Source organism: Melopsittacus undulatus, chromosome 16, assembly GCF_012275295.1.
Source record: "Melopsittacus undulatus isolate bMelUnd1 chromosome 16, bMelUnd1.mat.Z, whole genome shotgun sequence".
NCBI classification, from domain to species: domain Eukaryota; kingdom Metazoa; phylum Chordata; class Aves; order Psittaciformes; family Psittaculidae; genus Melopsittacus; species Melopsittacus undulatus.
This window is the reverse complement of record NC_047542.1, coordinates 5,852,798-5,865,391: the sequence shown is the minus strand read 5'-3', so window position 1 is coordinate 5,865,391 and position 12,594 is coordinate 5,852,798.

Sequence of the window (12,594 nt, the reverse complement as noted above, 5' to 3'; positions counted from 1 at the left end):
ACATGCCTGTTGCAGGATGCGATGGTGACACACTCAGTACAGCACCCACCACATGGCGACAAAACGGGGCTGCGGTGAGCAGCTGCTTTTATAAAATCATAGAACCCCAGCCTGGTTTGGGTTGGAAGGGGCCTCAAAGCTCCTCCAGCTCCAACCCCTGCCACAGGCAGGGACTCCTTCCACTGGAGCAGCTGCTCCAAGCCCCTGTGTCCAACCTGGCCTTGAGCACTGCCAGGGATGGGGCAGCCACAGCTTCTCTGAGCACCCTGTGCCAGCGCCTCAGCACCCTCCCAGGGAACAGCTTCTGCCTAAGAGCTCAGCTCAGTCTCCCCTCTCTTGGGCAGGTTCAAGCCATTCCCCTTGACCTGTCCCTGCATCCCTTGTCCAAAACCCTCCTCCAGGTTAGGGTTAGGGTTAGGGTTAGAGCACTGGAGCTGCTCTGAGGTCTCCATGGAGCCTTCTCCAGGCTGCCCCAGCCCAGCTCCTTCAGCCTGGCTCCAGAGCAGAGCTGCTCCATGGCCTACCCTGGATTTGCTCAATCAGGTCCCTTGGGAGGAGGGGAGCATGTGCCAGAGCAATCCGACAGGCACTGCAGTACATTGATACCCTCTCCACCCATGCTCTCCCTGCTTGCCTGCCCATGCCCCACTGCCAGCTCCATGCTCATCCAAACAAACCCCTCAGACTGGGGCAGAGCCAGCTCCTGCCAGCCCTGGTGATGAGCAGCTCAGTGCTGCAGCATACTGAGCCCATTCATTTCTCATCATTTTGTCCTACCTGGCTGGAGCACTGATGTGAGTGCAGCAATCCTGGAGGAGGATTTGCTGTGGACCAGCTTGGAGGGAATCTCTTCTGCTGTGTCTGCTCCTTCAGTGGGTCCAACAGCACTGAGGCAAAGCATTCCTGGAGTTGAGTCCATCAGGACATTGGGCAGGGCCATGTCCAAGCAGGGGGCCGAAGGAGGTCTCTGCTTCAGTGGATGGGCACCAGCTCCCTCTTCTGCAAAGACATGCAGAGAAGGAGAATTAATTTCCATTTGCTCTGGCTCAGTCCTAGCAATTGCATTGAACCTTTTGAGCTCCTGACACCACTCCATTACCTGGGCCTGACAAACTAATGAATTCCTGTTGATTACTTGTCTGCTCTGCCTCTCCTACCTTTATTTTATTCTCATTTTAGCTCCTTATCTTTCTTCATGCTCATTTAACTTCAGCCTGTGAATGGCTTCATCCTTTCTAAGAGGGACTCAATGCTCTCATAGGCTCCTTCTCATCTCTGAGAGCACAAGAAGTAATTACCCACTTGGTCCTATTGCTGGATGCCACAAAGCCCTCTTAGAGAGCGGATTGAACTCACTGGAGAATAATACCTGGCTGATTAGTGGCTAACAAAGCCGCAGCAATAGGAGCCCAAGCTGAGGGCTGATGTCTGCAGGCCTTCCTCACTGCATCACCATCCTCAGCAGCACTAAGACACAGTGAGTAGGAGACTACTGATGGATGCTGCATGGGAAACCATTCTGCATTCTGCTCTGGCATCTTGTTCATTTGGATGGCGAGTGTCCTTGCCTGGTCCTCAGCATGTTGCAGTGCTCCTTTGTTCCACTTGCCTGCAGAAATGCCTCCTGAACAGGGTCTCTGCGCACAGCCTTGCAGTGCATTTTGAAGCAAGCCATTGTAAGAGCAGACTGAGAGGCAGGTTTCAGCTTGGTTTTCTTTCCTCTCTGGACATATGGCTACAGGAAATCTTTGAAGACCTTGAAGAGAAAAAGTGCCTCCCTTTGAATTCCTAAACCGCCGGCATCTCTAAGAATAGCCTCTGAAGGGAGAGGGAAGATGAATGACATGAGGAATTCAGCACCTTTTCTGCCCGTGCAGTCTTCTTGAAGAGGAAAGGGAATAGCCAGTCACACTGAGGACATTCAGAGGAATGTGCTATTATGTAAAGTGAGCCAAGGAAAGGTTAGCAAATACCACTGCTTCCCTGGGGAGCCCTTCTCTTGCAGGAGTCATTAATGCATTGGCAGCATAACAGATCCTTTCCACTAATTCTCTAGTTCATAAGCAAATTAAGAGAGAAAAGCTGATCCTCCATCAACGTATGTTAGGCCGAGGAGAGCAGCTCACCTGCCTGGGAGCTGCTTTATACTGAAAGGTCAGGACTGGAACTATCAAAGTCTTGCCATTAAATAAAGCACATTTTCTTCTTCACTCAGCGATGCTGAGCCAAGGGGCACTGTGGGATGACAGGGCTGCAGGATCAGGCTATTCCTGGCACACCTTTGGCTGGGACCACCATTACCCCTTGTCCTATCACTACAGTCCCTAATGAAGAGTTCCTCTCCAGCATCCCTATAGCCCCCCTTCAGATATTGGAAGGCTGCTCTGAGGTCTCCACTCAGCTTCTCTTCTCCAGGCTGAACAGCCCCAACTTTCTCAGCCTCTCTCCATACAGGAGATGCTCCAGGTCCTGATCATCCTCATGGCCTCCTCTGGCCTTGTTCCAATAGTTCCATGTCCTTTTTATGTTGAGGGCACCAGAACTGCAGAAATGCTGCAAGTGAGGTCTGATGAGAGCAGAGTAGAGGGGCAGGATCACTTCCATCCCTCGGCTGGTGGAGAAGGGGCAGAGGCTTCCCTGGGAGCAGCCCAGATCTCTCCCTGTATGGGTGCAAAGTGCTTTCAATAACCTACAATGTAAACTGCTGGGTGAGATTAAAGCAACCGCTCCCGGGGGGAATTCAGCACTGGGCTGGAGCTTCTCCCTTGCATGGACACAGCACTCCATGGATGTGCTTCCTGGGCACAGCGGTGTGCAGGGAGAGCCATCTCCTCCACCAGAGCCAACCATGGGGATTGCCTCTAGTGTGAACACCTGACAAACCCCAGGTCTCTGCAGGGATCCAGTTTTGTGTGGGGTGCTGCTGGACTTCCACCAGGCTGGGTCAGCAGGAGGGAGCCTTGGGCTCTGCCTGCTCCTGTTGCCCTTGTCCCTTCCCATAGAAGAGCTTTGCCCCAAGAGCTGTGCCCAGACTTTGGGCCAGCGGCCATCTGGGCCTCTTGCTGTGGCTCAGACCTTGTGCCACAGGGGAGCAGGGAGCTGGCAGCCCCGAAAGCATCCTGCTCACATCTCCCATCTGCCCTCCAACCACCACTGACCCAACCGCAGCACCCAGGGGATGTGGCTGTGGGACCACAGGGAGCTGCACCCCGACAGCACCCAGAGCTCCTGTGCATGGGAACCTGCTGCAGACCCAGGGGCAGCAGGCATTGGTAACTCCTTGCCTCTCCCTGGCATCACAGGGGTCCTGGCTGGGAGGTGGCACTGGGCAAGCTTCATGCAAGAGCTTTGCTGCATGGCTGCTTTCATGAGGAAACACATTCACTTCTTACTTCCAGCTCCATGAGTCACCTTGTGTTCACGCTGCAGCAGGACACAGCCCAGGCACAGCAAACCTTGTGGAGCAGCAGAGCCAGCTTCAACCAGAAACGCTGCCTGTGAACCCTCCAAAGTCACACTGGCAGCAAACAAAAGCACCCACCTGCACGCAACACAGCCTTTCAAATCCTGCCTTTAATCTCAGGTTCCAGTAACAATCTTCTTCCAGTCCCATTCCTTGTCTTACAACTGACATCGCAATATTAAATTCCTAAGAACTAAAGTGCTTTGAAAACATAACCTACTTTATAGCAGGCAGGATTTACAGTAGAAGTATTTACTTTCTAGGTCTTGACGCTATCAAAGTCACTGATGCCTGATTAGCAGCACCTTGAAAGAGGCCTCCAGACACACAGTTGGGTTGGCATTTGCCAGGCACCATTTGCAGCCTAAAGCCCTGCTGATGATGGGCAACCTTCCAGAAGTTCCTGTCCTCTGAGCCTTTGGTGCTGGGTTTGGCTGGGCTGCGATTTCAGCACTCAAACTGCAGAAAATGCCTTTGCATTGCAGGGAAAAGAGGTCGATCCTTTGGGAGTAACAGCAAGGCTGCAGGGGGGCAACAGCCGAGTGCCTGGGTACAGTCTGTCCAGCCAAACAATGTGAAAGTAAAGCACAACCAGCCACCCGCTGAGTAAATGCTGACCAGCACACATCACTGCACAGTGACTGCCCCCGAGGAGGACCCTGTGGGGCTGACCCCACCACCCCACAGCAACATCCAGCCCGTTCTGCTTCTCCCGTGGCACCAAAGCAGGCCCTGGCTGAGCCCCTCATCCTGTGCAGCAGGTGACAGCCCCGTCATCATCCCCACTACGGCTGCTGGTTCTGTTGACCCTGCAACACTCCCAGTGCTTAAAGAGGCTACAAGAGACCTGGAAAGGGGCTTTGGACAAGGGCCTGTAGGGACAGGCCAAGGGGAATGGCTTGAACCTGCCCAAGAGAGGGGAGACTGAGCTGAGCTCTTAGGCAGAAGCTGTTCCCTGGGAGGGTGCTGAGGCGCTGGCACAGGGTGCCCAGAGAAGCTGTGGCTGCCCCATCCCTGGCAGTGCTCAAGGCCACGTTGGACACAGGGGCTTGGAGCAGCTGCTCCAGTGGAAGGTGACCCTGCCTGTGGCAGGGGTTGGAGCTGGATGGGCTTTAAGGTCCCTACCAACCCAAACCATTTGATGGTTCTATGAGACCACGTGCAGCTGTGGTGCCCTTGACACCCTTCTCCTGCTGCCACTCACACCAGCACAGCTGCAGGGCCTGAACCCCGTTCCTCCAGCTGCTGCCTGAGGTGCAGAGGTTGCTGCATGCGGCCTTAGCACTGTGGGATCATTGCTACACAGCTGGAGCATCCAGGAGCAGCTCCAACATAAACAGGAAATCTTTCCACCACTGCAAGCAGCAAAGCTCAAGCCAGGCAGGCAGCAGGAGTCCTGGTACACATTTCTGCCTGGCCTCATCCCTGATCATAAATTGCTGTGCTAACCTAAATGGAGAGGCATTAACCTCCACTCCTGAAACAAGGTGCAATTAGTTGGGCATAAAAGAACACTGAATTGATGCTAATTACTCTCTAAAAGATGAATAGAGTTAAGCCAGAGAAGCAGAAAATTACCTTTGTGGGAAATGAGCTTCAGAGTTTAAACCAAAGCAGCGGTGGTGGCTGGACGGGCACCGCGAGGTTCAGCACTGCTTCTCCTCCTGCCCATCTCCAAAGGGGTCACAGCCCTCCTGCTGGCTGGGCAGGAGCCTGGGCACCATGGGGGGGTCTCCATCGCAGCCCACCAGCCATGGGCATGGCCACGGCCAGCTGCTATCGGACAATGCAGGCAGGAGGATGCTGTGCAGCTGCAGCATCTCAACCCCAAAGGGAACAACCTGCATTTTAACAAGAGTTCACAAGCACCTTGACTGTCCCATTTGGTTTAATTCCTAGAAACCATCCAGAATTCTATTAGCCTTTACCTATTCCCTACTCATTTAGCAGTATTCCAGGAATCTGCTCCTTTCCCATCTATCCTGCAGGTTACTCCATACCATATCACAGCACTCTGCTGGTCAGTAACTGCTCCTGCTAACAGCACATAATGCATCACCAACAAGCTCCTCATTACACAAGCTTGGAGCTGGGCAGCAGCTCTTTGGATAGACTGAAACCCTGCTACTAGCCCCCCCCTAGAAAGGTAGGGCTCCTCCAGGTTTGCCACCAACCCACTGACCCCAGCCCATGCCCCAACCCTGCCCCATGGGGTGCTCCCACTGTGTGAAGTGGCCCCAGCATGTGTGATGGTGACAGGACTCACAAAACAAACTGGGATCTGCTCCAGCTTTACTCTCCTGCAGCCATGAAGGAATCTGTCCTCGGGGCAGCACAGCAGCCGCTCCAGTCCAAGCCACTTGCTGCCTTCAAATCCTTCACTTGCAGAGGTCTGCTCTGCTCAAAGCAATCCGGAGCATCTGCTGGGTGCTAGAAAGCAAAGAGGACAGCCTCAGGACTGTGTATGACCAACACGTGTGGCAGTGATGTGCCATGGACCCCTCCGGTGACAGCCTCTGTGCAAGTGCTTTAGGTGACTTTCGAGGCTGAGCAGCCAAGGTGAGATGATGCTCTTCCCTTCAGACCAAGGTGAGGTGATGCTCTTCCCTTCAGACCAAGGCTGGGGGCTGAACCCGGGACAGGCCTCCCCAGCACATCCCATTCAGGACTGGGTTTCCCCCAGGGAAAGCTGGGGGTTGCAGAGGGGTTTATCCTGGGCAAACCCACCTGCATCTGAGAGCTCGAGCAGCTTCAACCCCATCTGTTCCTCTCAGTCCCGTGTAGCTCCTGGGACTCTTACCAGTAATTTACAACCTGTTTTACCCAGCTCTCAATGGCAAGAGGCTCGGGATGTTGTCTGCTGGGGGCTGGAGGCAGGCACCAACCAGGATGGCTCTGATGTGGATGCAAACGCTCCTGAAAAGTGAGATCCAAGGGCTGAGACCTCCAGAGCCTCCTGCTTTCCCTGCTGCTCACTGACCTCATAGATACAAACCTTCATGTTCCCACTGAGGCTACTCCCGGCTTTATGCTTATGGGAAAAGCTCATGGAATACATTGTGGGAATGAAAGGTTTTAAAAGGCAACCTGAACAGCAGTCCTGGGGCAATCTGCTTCCAGCTACTGCTAGCCCTTGCTCTCCCTGCTGCACAGGACTTGCTGGACCTGCAGCACAGGCTGCTTGCTCCAGCTGGGGTTGGAATGCTCTTTCCATGTGGAAGATGCATTATTTCCCAGGCTGACATGCTTCAGGAACAAGATTTATCAGCAAAGAGGTACCGCTTGCTCTGGTGGCTTCTGACAGCACCGTGGCTCCGCTTGGCTTATGCTGAACCTGCAGATTCCTGCCCAATCCATCACCAAAGGGCCCTGATCCCGCAGCCTCAGCCCTATCCCAGCTCGTGGAGCTCTGCTCCCACTGCCACTGGGATGCAGCCCATGCTGGAGTTAGGATTTCAAGAGACAAACCAAGCAGGAGGAGGCCCACACCAAGGGAACTGCATTGCAGCAGGCAAAGTGCCTGGATCACACAACCAAAGCCTTTTTGGATGATGTTCCCAAGGGATGTTGGCCCATCCTGCTCCACCTCCCTGGCTACAGATCTCTGGGTGGCTGCCTTGGAGACAGGCTGAGGGAAGGGATGAGCATTGGTCATGTCATTACCTGACAAAGGAGGGCATGAAACATGCACAGGAAGATACAGCCACTTCCTGCAAAGCCTGTATCGCATCAGTACTCCCTGCCTGGCCAAGCTGCTGCTTCCCACACCAGGAGCTGGGTCTGTCCTGCTCCTCCATCCAGACAGGCCAGTGATGGCCAAGCAGTGCCTGGTGCTTTGTGTGGCACTTTGGGGTTAGAAACAGCTCCCTCCAGCTGAACAAAGCTGGAGGATCTACAATGATGCCAAGGAATTTTTAGCAAGCCATGGGAAGCATCAGTTGCTCTGCAAAGGGGCAACTCCTCATAGAGCAAAGAGTAACCAGAGCTCATCAGCACCTGGAAATGGGATACCAGCTCTCAGAGGATCGGGGTCCTCACCCCTTCCTGAGCAGCATCCCCTACCCTGCTCTTCCACCTCAGTTCCCAGGACCACTTATCCTGTTGGGTCATTATCCAGCATTAACCAGTGCTCCTTTGGGGCAGGGCCAAACCTCACCATGGCCGAGACCCTCTGAACACAGCCATGGGCCAGGGACCCGCGTGTCTGGCTCCAAACATCCCAACCAGCTCTGGTCACCTCCATCACACCTGCACCTGCAGCCCCCAACACGTGCACACACACACACATGCATGCTGCTGCTGGAATCACTGCCCCTCCTCTGCAGCCGGGAGCTGGAATGTGCTCTAAACACATACATATTTCATGGGCAGGGAGAGAGGTTTTGCCATGACCCAGATTTCGTTCCCCCAGACACTGTGTTGGGGCCTAAGGGGATTGCAGGGGGCAGGAGCGTGGCCAGTGACAGGAACAATGCAGTTGGTGCTCATAGCAGCCCCAAGCCAGGACAGGACATCTTCACTGCCTAGTGCCTGGTCCTCTCAGGACCTCAACTTCTGCCTCGCTTCTATTTGAGCCAAGGTGGATACACACCTGTGGATGCCACACTACTGCTCTGTGATGGGAAGGTGGGAAGTGGATGCCCCATTTCCCTCTGAGGTGGAGGAGGAACAGCTGGGATGCTCCAGGCAGGATCAGCCCCTTTGCCTCAGCAGGCAGCTGAGTGGTACCCACCAAGAGCATCCCAGCCTCAGCACCCACTTCAACCTTGGCTCTTCTCCCCAGGGGCAGGGTGACCTCCCCAGGAGCACCAGCAGGGCTGATGGTGCTGCTCTCCTGCTCCAGCACGTGGCAGAGTCGCATCCTCTAAAGGCAATGCTGCCTTATCAATAATAAAAGGCAATTTCCACAGACACAGCCAGGAGCTTACGCAGCCCTTGATGCTCCTCATCTGCTGCTGACAGGATGGGAAGAACTTTAATAAGATGCGATTTGACAGTAACACAAAACAACAACAGCATTAAAGGAAGAATAATGGCAAAGGCAGCTGTCAAAAACCTCATGTTCTCTAACCAGGAGAGAGAAATCAAAGCTGTCAGGTCCCGGCAGAGGAGTGAAGGGCAGCTGAAAGGGAGGGCAGGACTGAAGCAGGCAGCCAGTACCACTGCCCACGGAGGCACCTGGCCACCACAGGAGCTCAGCTTTGGTTCAGGCAGCCAGGGAGAACAAAAGGATCTGCTGCAGCATCAACCTGATGGAGACCCCAGTGTCACTGCAGTCAGCTCAGCACCACATCAACTCCATGGCCAAGGAACCCAGGGGAGGGAGAAGCACCACTGTGCACGAGGGGCAGGCAGGTAAGTAACTCTCCACATCCGTCATGGTGTGCATCAGCCTGCACCACACATGAAGGAGCTGCTGCAGGGATGGGACCTGTCACCCTGATGGCTGCAGAGGGAGATGGAGATGGGCCAGGTGCTTCTGCATCAATCTCCATGAAAACGAGCCAGAGGACATCTGGTGGGGTTGAAAGAGAGAGGTGGAAGGTGTCCAGAGGAGCTGGGCTCTGTGCCACCTCCATGACCGGAGGTCTGCAGGCCAGGAGGTCAGAGCAAGGATTCAGACACAGTGCGGCAGTCGTGGGGCACCCACAGGAGAGCAGGGACCACCAACCCCATGGAGATGGCACTGCCAGGAAGAAGGGACGTGTCTCAGGCAGTGCTGAGGTCCCTTGACTCAGCATGGCTGCAAGAGCCAAGCAGGATGCAGCAGTCATTCCTGGTGGGCTGTTTCCAGAGCCCACTCTCCCCCCAGGCTGCATCCAGGGCAGATGCATCCCTGCTCACACCACTGCAGTGCAGCTACATCAGGAGGCAGCACAACCTCCACCACAACCTTCCCTGGATCTGACTGTGTCAGAGCATGCAAGGGCAGGGAGGACCTGTACTGTGCTACCAGAGCCCTGGAGCTGCTGCTGCTCCTAAAGCCACTCAATAAAAATCAGTGAAGGGCTTGCTAATGCATACGCCAGGGAAGACAAACAGGGCTTAATGAAGCCTTTAGCTTAAAAATATGGTTTTTAATTTAAATGCAAATTGGGTGCTGGTTCTGTGCAGGTCACCTGCAGTGACACACGGCTTAACTAGCAGGGATGAGCCTCACAAAGCGTGAGGTGGGCCCTTTCCTGGGCAACTGGATCCTGCTCTGCAGAACAGCTCCTCACTCTGCTCAGCCAGTCCTTGCCTAAGCCAAGCACCCTGCCAGGGATGCTCTCAGCAGGCTATTTGCTATTAATCGAGTAGGGCACATTTATTCCCGTATCCTGCAACCCCCCCTTGGCATGTCACAAATCACAGCCCACCGCTCGATAGATGCGCCGGCAACATCCAGCATCAGGCAAAAGGGTATCAACAGTAAATCTGAGCAAGGACGAGGGAGATTTCTCTAAATCCTGGGATGAATTACATAGATAAGTCTTCAGAAGAGACATTAAACCTAATGTGAAATCGAACCTTCAAAGTGATGAGCAGAGCAGTTATCTCCTGCATTACACACAAGTTATGTGCAAGAGGATCTCATTTAGAGAAAATCTGCTTTTGCCAAGAGAGATGAGTTGGAATCCAGAGCCCTGATCCCTGCATCAGCACTCTGGAGATGGAGCTTTAACCCTTCCCTCAGCCCAGCTCTGCCTCGTGCCACTGCTGCCCACTGCACATGGAACCCCCAGCGCGGACATGGAGCAGGGTCCCCCATGGCCATGAAAGTGATGCTGGCTGTGACCTAGCTCAGTGCAGCACCAGGATCCCCTCTCCAGGACTCAGCTCAGTCCAAAAGTGGTAGGAAGATTCTCCCAGACCTGCTCTGCTGTGGACACACTGGGTCTGGTCCATGGGCTTCCCTCTGCAGGATGAGCCAGTCCTTAGTTTGCAATAAAACCCCTGATAGGAGCCATTATCAGAGGAAAGTGGAAGCAGAGCAGCAGTGACCCTGCAGCACTGGCCCTCAGGGCCTGTCAATAAACGCTCACAGTTTAATCAGCCTCTGTCCCTCCACAGAGCAAATCAATAGTATCTCACTGGGAGAAAATGAGATAAACAGGAGCCTTTAAAGCGCTCCATTTCCCTGCAAATGGAAACCCCAGCCCAGGCCTGCCCCCCAGGCACAGGGAGAGAAGCCCTTTGATTAAGCAGTTGTCCCTTCTCTGGTTCTGTGTTTTCCATCCTGACTGGCTCCATGTGGCAAGAACGAGCACACCAGGAAGCAGCTGAGTCAGACACAGGCAGGAAAAGCAGGGAGCCCAGGGCCTGGCTCTGCCCAGTGTGTGCTGGGTCTCTGAGGAGATGCTCTCCTCCTCTCTCAGGATCCGTACCCATGTACAATCACCACCCCCTCCTAAAAGCACTGGGAACCTCCACTCCAGCACACAGCAGACACGCAATGGGAACCAACAAACATTTGCTCACCTGGGGATCCAGACAAGGCATCACGGTGCATCCATGTGCTCAACGCTGCCCACACCAGCAGAGTCCCTGCGTGGTCTGTGCCATTGCCACCCAGCACTCCTGTAACATCTGGCTTCCCAAGGTGAGGTACCCAGCTTCCTGCTGCTGGTTTTCCCACTAGCTACTTCAGGGCAAAGGCTATAAAAAGCAGGATTTAGTTTGTTTGTCCCCTATCCTCTTGTCTACTTACAAGTGCCTCCGTTCATTCTGAAAAAGGATCCCGTGTCTCTTCCCCTGTAGTGAGCAGCAGCCCAGAGCTTGGGGTGGGCTCCTGCCAAAGCTGGAGCTCTCACAGACCCAATGGCTGCCTTCTCTCCCCATCTCCACTATTTGCTTATTCCCTTGTCAAGCACATACCCTGAAGAACCTGAAACATCCTGATTTGGTAGATGGCGAAGCCATCACCCCACAAGGAGAGGTGATCTTTGCAATGGGGAGCCTTGAGGGACCCCAGGGACAGAGGGGGCTGTTCCCAGGGACTGGGGCAGCTTGGGAGAGCTGGACCCAACCCCAGCTCTCTGTCCCCTTCCCCTGCTGGTCACTGGGCCACCAAAGCCCTCCCAGTGACAGGGAGCATCACTGCTGAGCCTGGAGACTCATGTGAAGGAAACAATCTCCTGAGGGAGAGGAGGAGCAGAGGAGAATCTGGCAGGTAGGAGGGAAGGTGGTTTAATGAGGTATCCAGGCTGTTAAACTACTGCAGGATTAAAGCAAGGAAGGGATAGGATCTTCCATGAAAACTCCATCATTAGTGAAGCCCCAGGGTAGATGCAATTGTTTTCTGGTTTTTTCCTCTCTTTGATGACCCAGTTTTTTTCATCTCATCAGTGCCAGGCTTGTGTTAATTTTTAAATATGCTTGGGTAACTGAGAGCATTAACTATTCATGATCTTATCTTCAATAGGTGTTTGCTCACCAACACCAAGCCAGGGTTGAGATGGAACGTAAGGAACCAGGGAGCTGAACTTACCAGGGAAGGCAAGAGCTGGTTTTTCCTGAGCATCTTGTTGAAGTGATCATAGGCTGGGTGGGGTTTCACAACACTCCCGGATAACTCAGGCCTTGTGGGGCAGGTTGGGAGCACCAAGGCCATCCCTTGCCATTGCAGTGCCTTGGAAAGATGTAAGAGCACACAGAAAGCTGAGGGCTGGGGAATGCTGTGGACACCGAGGATGCTGCAGCTGTGGTCCTCTGGGAAGCCCTACATCAGTTTGCACATCGAAGGGAAGCCTCCGGAGCTGGCTGGAGGTGGCAGGTTAGATATTAGCACAGATCAGGGATGTGAGCTGAAGAATAGATGTAGAGCCCTTGAACTCCTATGAAGGGAGCCAACAGACATAATGACCTTTAGAATCATAGAATGGTTTGGGTTGGAAAGGACTTCCAAAGCTCATCCAGTCCAACCCCCCCTGCAATGAGCAGGGACACCAGGTTGTCCAGAACCACGTCCAGCCTGGCCTGGAATGTCTCCAGGGATGGCACATCCATCACCTCTGGGCAACCTGTGCCAGGGTTTTCCCCACCCTCATTGTAAAGAATTTCTTCCTCACGTCCAGCCTGAATCTCCATCTTTAAGTTTAAACCCATCACTGCTTGTCCTATGGCAACAGGCTCTGCTCAAACATCTCTCC